The following is a 10772-nucleotide window of genomic DNA, read 5'->3' as shown; positions in this document are numbered from 1 at the left end:
GTTGAACCTGTGCCCTTGCAGTGTGTTTCATCTCTTTTTTACAGCATACACTCTGTGTAGGAGACTTATATTCTGGTTCATTTAACCTCTTAAATGCAATGGTCAATAGGAACTGCAGCATGTAAGTGGTAAGACAAAGGAATGGGGGCTCCCTATGTCACCTCATTGGTTCCCATGCCATACAAACATAAGGTGTATTTAAAATGTCATAGCAGTCAGGGTCTTAAATAGTGACTCAGGTCTGGCATCTCAGTACACTTACTGGGCCCTGCCAAGGTGGATACTAATAAAGTGCATGTTAGTGTGAAGAATTGCAGTGAATAACAACACTCATCATGTGACTGCATGGTCAAGTACCCTAAAAGGACAAATAAAAGCGAAGCCATATTCCTTTAAAAGTGAAGCACAAAACATATGAATATATATGTATTAGGATGTTGGCCTCCAAATGAAAGTTAGCCATTTGCAAACTACTTACCATTGGAGCTTTCCACCTAATGTATGTTTTGTTCAGTGGTGTAAAATCGTTTTACCGGTGGCAATAAACAGGTACTTGAATACTTCATTATTTCCTTGGAGGCTTGAGTTCTACTTAGTACGAGCAGTAAATGTTTTTCCAAATATTGCACTTCAAATAGAAAGAGAAGAAATGTCTCTTCAGGCTTTGTGGCAATAGCCAAATGTTTTACATACTTTTACAAATGTTCTGCAAGCAAAGCACTTTCAGTGTATGAGCAGGAAATTATTGTGATGGAAACTAAAACTCATGATTGTGTTTTTAATGTCTGTGAGATAAAGATCTGTTATTTATTACTATTCACTTAAAGGGGTACTCTGGCCCTAAGACATTTTATCCCCTATCCAAAGGATAGGGGATAAGATGTCTGATCACGGGGGGCCCACCGCTGGGGACCCCCGCAATATCTCATGCAGACACCCACCTGTGGCAGCTGCACAGAGCAGCCGTGTCTGAAGGGTCACGCCTATGGGGCTGGAGTTTTGTGACGTCACACCCCGTCCCCTCCCATAGACTTGCATTGAGGGGCGGGGTGTGACATCACAAGGGGGCGTGGCCGTGTCATCGCGATACTCCGTCCCCTGTACCGCCTGTCACTAGCAACAGAGCGATCCTCGCTCTGTGCAGCTGAAAAATGTGAGTGCTGCAGGAGAGATCACAGGATTCCCTTTAAGGAGAAAGGAAGCAAACATTTATGGGGGGTTTAAGTAGATTCAGGCCCTGATTTATCAAACTGTGTGAGAGAAAAAAAATTAGAGATTTTCCTACCACAACCAATCACAGATCACTGAACTTGTTAGTTGAGCTGTGATTGGTTATTGTGGCAAAATCTCTCTATTTTTTCCTCTCACACAGGATGATAAATCTGGGCCATTGGGTACAGATATAACTTTAAGGTGCTGCTGTACTGTCCATGTACCAACTATTCTAAACCCAAAATATTATATTTTTGCATTATATTTTTAATTGTGCATTAATCATCAAACTTTCAAGTATAACATTGCAATCGGTTGCCCAGAATTGGAAAGTGGAGCTGTATTTTTATTTTAAATGAATGTATGGTACTGTGTGGTAAGAACAGTGGGAGACCACTGGGTACGGAGCAGGATAACGCCAGGATACATTGTTGTCTCAGACAGATTGAGAAATCTGGGCCATTGACATTTTTTTTATCTATTTACATAATTTGCGCCAATATGCAATAAATCTGTAGGATTTTCACAATAGTTGCTGCAGATTTAACTTTGGAAATGCTGGACATTTTCTGCTGTGAAAATTTCCACCACTTGTGGACATATCTTTATAGTAAATAATTCACAAAGCATTTCAAAGAAATCTTATTATTTTCCTTCACATCCATAGAAAAACTTGTTTATAAGCATCATTAGATGCCATTTGTGAAAGATAAAAAAATATGACAATGTATAAAAAGACGACTTAGAATAATACTACTGAATTTAAGCTAAAGTGTCATTTTTTTTAAAGTAAAACAATTTAATTTTGTAAATACAAAAAGAAGCACGTACGTGCACTGACCGCAAAGCAGAGACAGTCAGGTATTGAGATTCGGTGACGGGGTGACGGATCTCGGCATCGGCGCTGGTGTATGGCGCTTGGAGGCTATGTCGGCAGTTTCGCACGTAAGTGCGTGCTTCTTCCGGCCTTAAAAAAAAAAAAAATTACACTTTAGCTTAAATTCAGTAGTATTATTCAAAGTCTTCTTTTTATACATTGTCATCATTTTTTTTTATCTTTCACAAATGGCATCTAATGATGCTTATATACAAGTTTTTCTATGGATGTGAAGGAAAATAATAAGATTTCTCTGAAATGCTTTGTGAATTATTTACTATAAAGATATGTCCACAAGTGGTGGAAATTTTCACAGCAGAAAATGTCCAGCATTTCCAAAGTTAAATCTGCAGCAACTATTGTGAAAATCCTACAGATTTATTGCATATTGGCGCAAATTATGTAAATAGATAAAAAATGTCAATGGCCCAGATTTCTCAATCTGTCCGAGACAACAATGTTTCCTGGCGTTATCCTGCTCCGTACCCAGCGGTCTTCCACTGTTCTTACCACACAGTACCATACTGTTACGCCGAGCGCTCCGGGTCCCCGCTCCTCCCCGGAGCGCTCGCTACACTTCCCTCACTGCAGCGCCCCGGTCGGTTCCACGGACCCGGGGCGCTGCGTTACTACCTCCGGCCGGGATGCGATTCGCGATGCGGGTAGCGCCCGCTCGCGATGCGCACCCCGGCTCCCGTACCTTACTCGCTCCCCGTCAGTTCTGTCCCGGCGCGCGCGGCCCCGCTCCCTAGGGCGCGCGCGCGCCGGGTCTTTGCGATTTAAAGGGCCACTGCACCGCTGATTGGTGCAGTGGTTCCAATTAGTGTTTACACCTGTGCACTTCCCTATATCACCTCACTTCCCCTTCACTCCCTCGCCGGATCTTGTTGCCCTAGTGCCAGTGAAAGCGTTCCTTGTGTGTTCCTTGCCTGTGATTCCAGACCTTCTGCCGTTGCCCCTGACTACGATCCTTGCTGCCTGCCCCGACCTTCTGCTACGTCCGACCTTGCTTCTGTCTACTCCCTTGTACCGCGCCTATCTTCAGCAGCCAGAGAGGTTGAGCCGTTGCTAGGGGATACGACCTGGTCACTACCGCCGCAGCAAGACCATCCCGCTTTGCGGCGGGCTCTGGTGAAAACCAGTAGTGACTTAGAACCGATCCTCTAGCACGGTCCACGCCAATCCCTCTCTGGCACAGAGGATCCACTACCTGCCAGCCGGCATCGTGACAGTAGATCCGGCCATGGATCCCGCTGAAGTTCCTCTGCCAGTTGTCGCTGACCTCACCACGGTGGTCGCCCAGCAGTCACAACAGATTGCGCAACAAGGCCAACAGCTGTCTCAACTGACTGTTATGCTACAACAGTTACTACCACAGCTCCAGCAATCATCTCCTCCGCCAGCTCCTGTACCTCCTCCGCAGCGAGTGGCCGCTTCTGGAATACGACTATCCTTGCCGGATAAATTTGATGGGGACTCTAAGTTTTGCCGTGGCTTTCTTTCCCAATGTTCATTACACTTGGAGATGATGTCGGACCAGTTCCCCACTGAAAGGTCTAAGGTGGCTTTCGTAGTCAGCCTGCTGTCTGGAAAAGCCCTGGCTTGGGCCACACCGCTCTGGGACCGCAATGACCCCGTCACTGCCTCTGTACACTCCTTCTTCTCGGAAATTCGAAGTGTCTTTGAGGAACCTGCCCGAGCCTCTTCTGCTGAGACTGCCCTGTTGAACCTGGTCCAGGGTAATTCTTCCGTTGGCGAGTATGCCGTACAGTTCCGTACCCTTGCTTCAGAATTATCCTGGAATAATGAGGCACTCTGCGCGACCTTTAAAAAAGGCCTATCCAGCAACATTAAAGATGTTCTGGCCGCACGAGAAATCCCTGCTAACCTACATGAACTCATCCATCTTGCCACTCGCATTGACATGCGTTTTTCCGAACGGCGTCAGGAGCTCCGCCAGGATATGGACTCTGTTCGCACGAGGCGTTTCTTCTCCCCGGCTCCTCTCTCCTCTGGTCCCCTGCAATCTGTTCCTGTGCCTCCCGCCGTGGAGGCTATGCAGGTCGACCGGTCTCGCCTGACACCCCAAGAGAGGACACGACGCCGCATGGAGAATCTCTGCCTGTACTGTGCTAGTACCGAACACTTCCTGAAGGATTGTCCTATCCGTCCTCCCCGCCTGGAAAGACGTCCGCTGACTCCGCACAAAGGTGAGACAGTCCTTGATGTCTACTCTGCTTCTCCACGTCTTACTGTGCCTGTGCGGATGTCTGCCTCTGCCTTCTCCTTCTCTGCTGTGGCCTTCTTGGACTCTGGATCTGCAGGAAATTTCATCTTAGCCTCCCTCGTCAACAGGTTCAACATCCCGGTGACCAGTCTCGCCAGACCCCTCTACATCAATTGTGTAAACAATGAAAGATTGGACTGTACTATACGTTTCCGCACGGAGCCCCTTCTAATGTGCATCGGATCTCATCACGAGAGGATTGAACTGTTGGTTCTCCCCAATTGCACTTCTGAAATCCTTCTTGGACTTCCCTGGCTTCAACTCCATTCCCCAATCCTGGATTGGTCCACTGGGGAGATCAAGAGTTGGGGGCCCTCTTGTTCCAAGGACTGCTTAAAACCGGTTCCCAGTAAACCTTGCCGTGTCCCTGTGCTTCCTCATGTAACCGGTCTCCCTAAGGCCTATATGGACTTTGCGGACGTTTTTTGCAAAAAACAAGCTGAGACTCTACCTCCTCACAGGCCTTATGATTGTCCCATTGACCTCCTCCCGGGCACTACTCCACCCCGGGGCAGAATCTATCCTCTGTCCGTCCCAGAGACTCTTGCCATGTCTGAATACGTCCAAGAAAATTTAAAAAAGGGCTTTATCCGTAAATCCTCCTCTCCTGCCGGAGCCGGATTTTTCTTTGTGTCCAAAAAAGATGGCTCTCTACGTCCTTGCATTGACTACCGCGGTCTTAATAAAATCACGGTTAAGAACCGCTACCCCCTACCCCTCATCTCTGAACTCTTTGATCGTCTCCAAGGTGCCCATATTTTTACCAAACTGGACTTAAGAGGTGCTTATAATCTCATCCGCATCAGAGAGGGGGATGAATGGAAAACGGCATTTAACACCAGAGATGGACACTTTGAGTATCTGGTCATGCCCTTTGGTCTATGCAACGCCCCTGCCGTCTTCCAAGACTTTGTTAATGAAATTTTTCGTGATCTACTATACTCCTGTGTTGTTGTATATCTGGACGATATCCTGATTTTTTCTGCCAATCTTGAAGAACACCGCCAGCATGTCCGTATGGTTCTTCAGAGACTTCGTGATAATCAACTCTATGCCAAAATAGAGAAATGTCTGTTTGAATGCCAATCTCTTCCTTTTCTAGGATACTTGGTCTCTGGCCAGGGACTACAAATGGACCCAGATAAACTCTCTGCCGTCTTAGATTGGCCACGCCCCTCCGGACTCCGTGCCATCCAACGTTTTTTGGGGTTCGCCAATTATTACAGGCAATTTATTCCACATTTTTCTACCATTGTGGCTCCTATTGTGGCTTTAACAAAAAAAAATGCCGATCCCAAGTCTTGGCCTCCTCAAGCGGAAGACGCCTTTAAACGACTCAAGTCTGCCTTTTCTTCGGCTCCCGTGCTCTCCAGACCTGACCCATCTAAACCCTTCCTATTGGAGGTTGATGCCTCCTCAGTGGGAGCTGGAGCTGTCCTTCTACAAAAAAACTCTTCCGGGCATGCTGTTACTTGTGGTTTTTTTTCCAGGACCTTCTCTCCGGCGGAGAGGAACTACTCCATCGGGGATCGAGAGCTTCTAGCCATTAAATTAGCACTTGAGGAATGGAGACATCTGCTGGAGGGATCAAGATTTCCAGTTATTATTTACACCGATCACAAGAACCTCTCCTACCTCCAGTCTGCCCAACGGCTGAATCCTCGTCAGGCCAGGTGGTCTCTGTTCTTTGCCCGATTTAATTTTGAAATTCACTTTCGGCCTGCTGATAAAAACATTAGGGCCGATGCTCTCTCTCGTTCCTCAGATGCCTCTGAAATTGAACTCTCTCCTCAACACATCATTCCTCCTGACTGCCTGATTTCCACTTCTCCAGCCTCCATCAGGCAAACTCCTCCAGGAAAGACCTTTGTTTCTCCACGCCAACGCCTTGGGATCCTCAAATGGGGTCACTCCTCCCATCTCGCAGGTCATGCGGGCATCAAGAAATCTGTGCAACTCATCTCTCGCTTCTATTGGTGGCCGACTCTAGAGACTGATGTGGTGGACTTTGTGCGAGCCTGCACTATCTGTGCCCGGGATAAGACTCCTCGCCAGAAGCCCGCTGGTTTTCTTCATCCTCTACCTGTCCCCGAACAACCTTGGTCTCTGATTGGTATGGATTTTATTACTGACTTACCCCCATCCCATGGCAACACTGTTATTTGGGTGGTCGTTGATCGATTCTCCAAAATGGCACATTTCATCCCTCTTCCTGGTCTTCCTTCAGCGCCTCAGTTGGCTAAACAATTTTTTGTACACATTTTTCGTCTTCACGGGTTGCCTACACAGATCGTCTCGGATAGAGGCGTCCAATTTGTGTCTAAATTCTGGAGGGCTCTCTGTAAACAACTCAAGATTAAATTAAATTTTTCTTCTGCATACCATCCTCAATCCAATGGACAAGTAGAGAGAATTAACCAGATCTTGGGTGACTATTTACGACATTTTGTTTCCTCCCGCCAGGATGACTGGGCAGATCTTCTACCTTGGGCCGAATTCTCGTATAATTTCAGAATCTCTGAATCTTCCTCCAAATCTCCGTTTTTCGTGGTGTACGGCCGTCACCCTCTTCCCCCCCTCCCTACCCCCTTGCCCTCTGGTCTGCCCGCTGTGGATGAAATTTCTCGTGATCTTTCCACCATATGGAAAGAGACCCAAAATTCTCTCTTACAGGCTTCTTCTCGCATGAAGAGATTCGCAGATAAGAAAAGAAGAGCTCCTCCCATTTTTTCCCCTGGAGACAAGGTATGGCTCTCCGCTAAATATGTCCGTTTCCGTGTCCCGAGCTATAAGTTGGGACCACGCTATCTTGGTCCTTTTAAAGTTTTGTGTCAAATTAATCCTGTCTCTTACAAACTTCTTCTTCCTCCTTCTCTTCGTATCCCTAATGCCTTTCACGTCTCTCTTCTTAAACCTCTCATCCTCAACCGTTTTTCTCCTAAATCTGTTCCTCCCACTCCTGTTTCCGGCTCCTCGGACATCTTCTCTGTCAAAGAGATTTTGGCCTCTAAAAAGGTCAGGGGAAGAACTTTTTTTTTAGTGGATTGGGAGGGTTGTGGTCCAGAAGAGAGGTCCTGGGAACCTGAGGACAATATCCTGGACAAAAGTCTGATCCTCAGGTTCTCAGGCCCCAAGAAGAGGGGGAGACCCAAGGGGGGGGGTACTGTTACGCCGAGCGCTCCGGGTCCCCGCTCCTCCCCGGAGCGCTCGCTACACTTCCCTCACTGCAGCGCCCCGGTCGGTTCCACGGACCCGGGGCGCTGCGTTACTACCTCCGGCCGGGATGCGATTCGCGATGCGGGTAGCGCCCGCTCGCGATGCGCACCCCGGCTCCCGTACCTTACTCGCTCCCCGTCAGTTCTGTCCCGGCGCGCGCGGCCCCGCTCCCTAGGGCGCGCGCGCGCCGGGTCTTTGCGATTTAAAGGGCCACTGCACCGCTGATTGGTGCAGTGGTTCCAATTAGTGTTTACACCTGTGCACTTCCCTATATCACCTCACTTCCCCTTCACTCCCTCGCCGGATCTTGTTGCCCTAGTGCCAGTGAAAGCGTTCCTTGTGTGTTCCTTGCCTGTGATTCCAGACCTTCTGCCGTTGCCCCTGACTACGATCCTTGCTGCCTGCCCCGACCTTCTGCTACGTCCGACCTTGCTTCTGTCTACTCCCTTGTACCGCGCCTATCTTCAGCAGCCAGAGAGGTTGAGCCGTTGCTAGGGGATACGACCTGGTCACTACCGCCGCAGCAAGACCATCCCGCTTTGCGGCGGGCTCTGGTGAAAACCAGTAGTGACTTAGAACCGATCCTCTAGCACGGTCCACGCCAATCCCTCTCTGGCACAGAGGATCCACTACCTGCCAGCCGGCATCGTGACACATACATTCATTTAAAATAAAAATACAGCTCCACTTTCCAATTCTGGGCAACCCATTGAGATGTTATACTTGAAAGTTTGATGGTTAATGCACAATTAAAAATATAATGCAAAAATATAATATTTTGGGTTTAGAATAGTTGGTACATGGACAGTACAGCAGCACCTTAAAGTTATATCTGTACCCAATGGCCCAGATTTATCATCCTGTGTGAGAGGAAAAAATTGAGAGATTTTGCCACAATAACCAATCACAGCTCAACTAACAAGTTCAGTGATCTGTGATTGGTTGTGTCTGGCTTACAACCTATTATTGACCTCCATACTATTTGATCAGATGGGCTGCACAGCATCCCATAATGTGGACCTCACAAAGCACTGGCACCCCTAGCTCCCCCGGCATCACAAGGCCAGACCACAACATAAAAAATATATCTTTCTCATGATAAACATGAGGTATTGGTTGATATTTTGGCTATTTAAAACCTCCATTCCAGTGACCAATGAAGGTCCCAGTGCCTAGGTCCCTTAGGGATTAGGCATTATCTCCTATCCTGTAGATAGCTGATAAATTATCATTGTGGGACAACAAAAGTGAAATAACCCACAAGCACACTTAAAGACAAAATTAAATTGTCCAAAAACGCAACAGAGAAGGAGAGAGCACTCTTAAGAACAGTATCACCTTATGCCAGATGTACGGTCCTCAATGACTTATGTCATAGTCTCCTGCAGGGTGCACATACGACAATATGAAGTATCCAATGTAAATACAAAAAGAAGCACATACGTGCACTCACCGCAAAGCAGAGACAGTCAGGTATGGAGATTCGGTGATGGGGTGCCGGATCTCGGCATCGGCGCTGGCATATGGGCTCGGAGGCTACGCCGGCAGTTTCGCACTCGTACCTGACTGTCTCTGCTTTGCGGTGAGTGCACGTACGTGCTTCTTTTTGTATTTACATTGGATACTTCATACTGTTGTATGTGCACCCTGCAGGAGACTATGACATAAGTCGTTGAGGACCGTATGTCTGGCATAAGGTGATACTGTTCTTAAGAGTGCTCTCTCCTTCTCTGTTGCATTTTTTGACAATTTAATTTTGTCTTTAAGTGTCCTTGTGGGTTATTTCACTTGGGTTGTCCCACAATGATCATTTATCAGCTATCTACAGAATAGGAGATAATGCCTAATCCCTAAGGGATCTAGGCACTGGGACCTTCATTGGTCACTGGAATGGAGGTTTTAAATAGCCATGCAGTGAGGAATTTGAATAAAATGGTAAAGCATGCCTTATCTGTGTGCAACTATAATACTAAGCAGCTACCCCTGTAATGAATAGTAGGCATATGAGTGGCTGTTCATCAGTATTTTGCACCTGTGCAACCTCGTCCATATAGTATTGTGGCTGATCCTCATCACGTTGGGAATAGGTGTATTAACCGGCCCTTGTACCAGTAACCACGGCCTCTTTTCTGTGATTTTTTGTTAGTAATTTTGTCCAATTTTCTGTGTTTTTTTATTGTAATGTTAGTGTTAGGACTCGCAAGAGACTGACGTGGGTTGCGAACTTGCATATTTTGGCCAAAATATCAACCAATACCTCATGTTTATCATGAGAAAGATATATTTTTTATGTTGTGGTCTGGCCTTGTGATGCCGAGGGAGCTAGGGGTGCCAGTGCTTTGTGAGGTCCACATTATAGGATGCTGGGCAGCCCATCTGATCAAATAGTAAGGAGGTCAGTAATAGGTTGTTAGCCAGCATGGTGCACAACATGCTATCATGCAACTGGCAGCCTATGCATGCCTTATCTGTGTGCAAATATGATACTAAGCTGCTACCCCATCATGAATTGTAGTCTTGTGAGTGATTGGTCATCAGTATTTTGCACCTGTACGCCCTCTCCCATATTGTGGAAGTTCTCCATCCATTTTTTTCTGTACCGAAAGTAAAAGTGGTAGACAAACATATACCTTATTTTTTCCCCACAAAAGTATATTTGTGACATTTAGTGTGGTATAGTATACATGTGTATACATTTTGTGTATATGTAATGTATTTGGTTTTGCTGGTTTTATTGTTTTTACATAGTTTTACATATTAATAAAATAAAATTATACATTCAAAACTTATATAATCAGATACAAATGTGTACCACAATGCAACATTAAGCCAACTTGGTCTTTTTTTGTTGTTGTTTTTGTTTCTAATTTGATAAAACAAACACCCATATATGTTTTTATGGAAGGGGAATTTAATGTACAACATTTTAGCACTGTGCTGCTGCAGGTCAAGTACCTGACTGCCGGACACTACAATGCCCTCCATTCAACTTGGCTTGGCCTCTTGAATGTTGAAAAGTTTGGGGGTGGCTGTGTAACAAATAAATATTCTTTTATTTCAGTGTTTATTAGTTGAATAGTAAAATGTAACCAGTAAATTAGAATTTATCCTCCGGATTTACTATAATTTTTGTTTCTGCCTTACAAGGCATTCTCAAGGTTATTATTCACTTTCCGAATA

The 10772-nt window shown here is 46.2% G+C and overlaps 1 long non-coding RNA gene across 1 annotated transcript in view; it reads right to left on the bottom strand.

Annotated features, from left to right (window-relative positions):
• Positions 1 to 2060: 2060 nt before the first annotated feature.
• Positions 2061 to 10772, bottom strand: part of LOC130272706 (uncharacterized) — a 37490-nt gene continuing 28778 nt past the window's right edge. Inside the window, exon 3 of the long non-coding RNA XR_008843696.1 lies at positions 2061 to 2179. This is a non-coding gene — a long non-coding RNA (uncharacterized LOC130272706). The remainder of the gene's footprint in view (positions 2180 to 10772) is intronic.

The sequence above is a fragment of the Hyla sarda genome, chromosome 5 (genome assembly GCF_029499605.1).
Source record: "Hyla sarda isolate aHylSar1 chromosome 5, aHylSar1.hap1, whole genome shotgun sequence".
Classification (NCBI taxonomy): Eukaryota; Metazoa; Chordata; class Amphibia; order Anura; family Hylidae; genus Hyla; species Hyla sarda.
The sequence above is the reverse complement of the archived record's forward strand: the minus strand, read 5'-3'. Positions and strand labels throughout refer to the sequence as shown.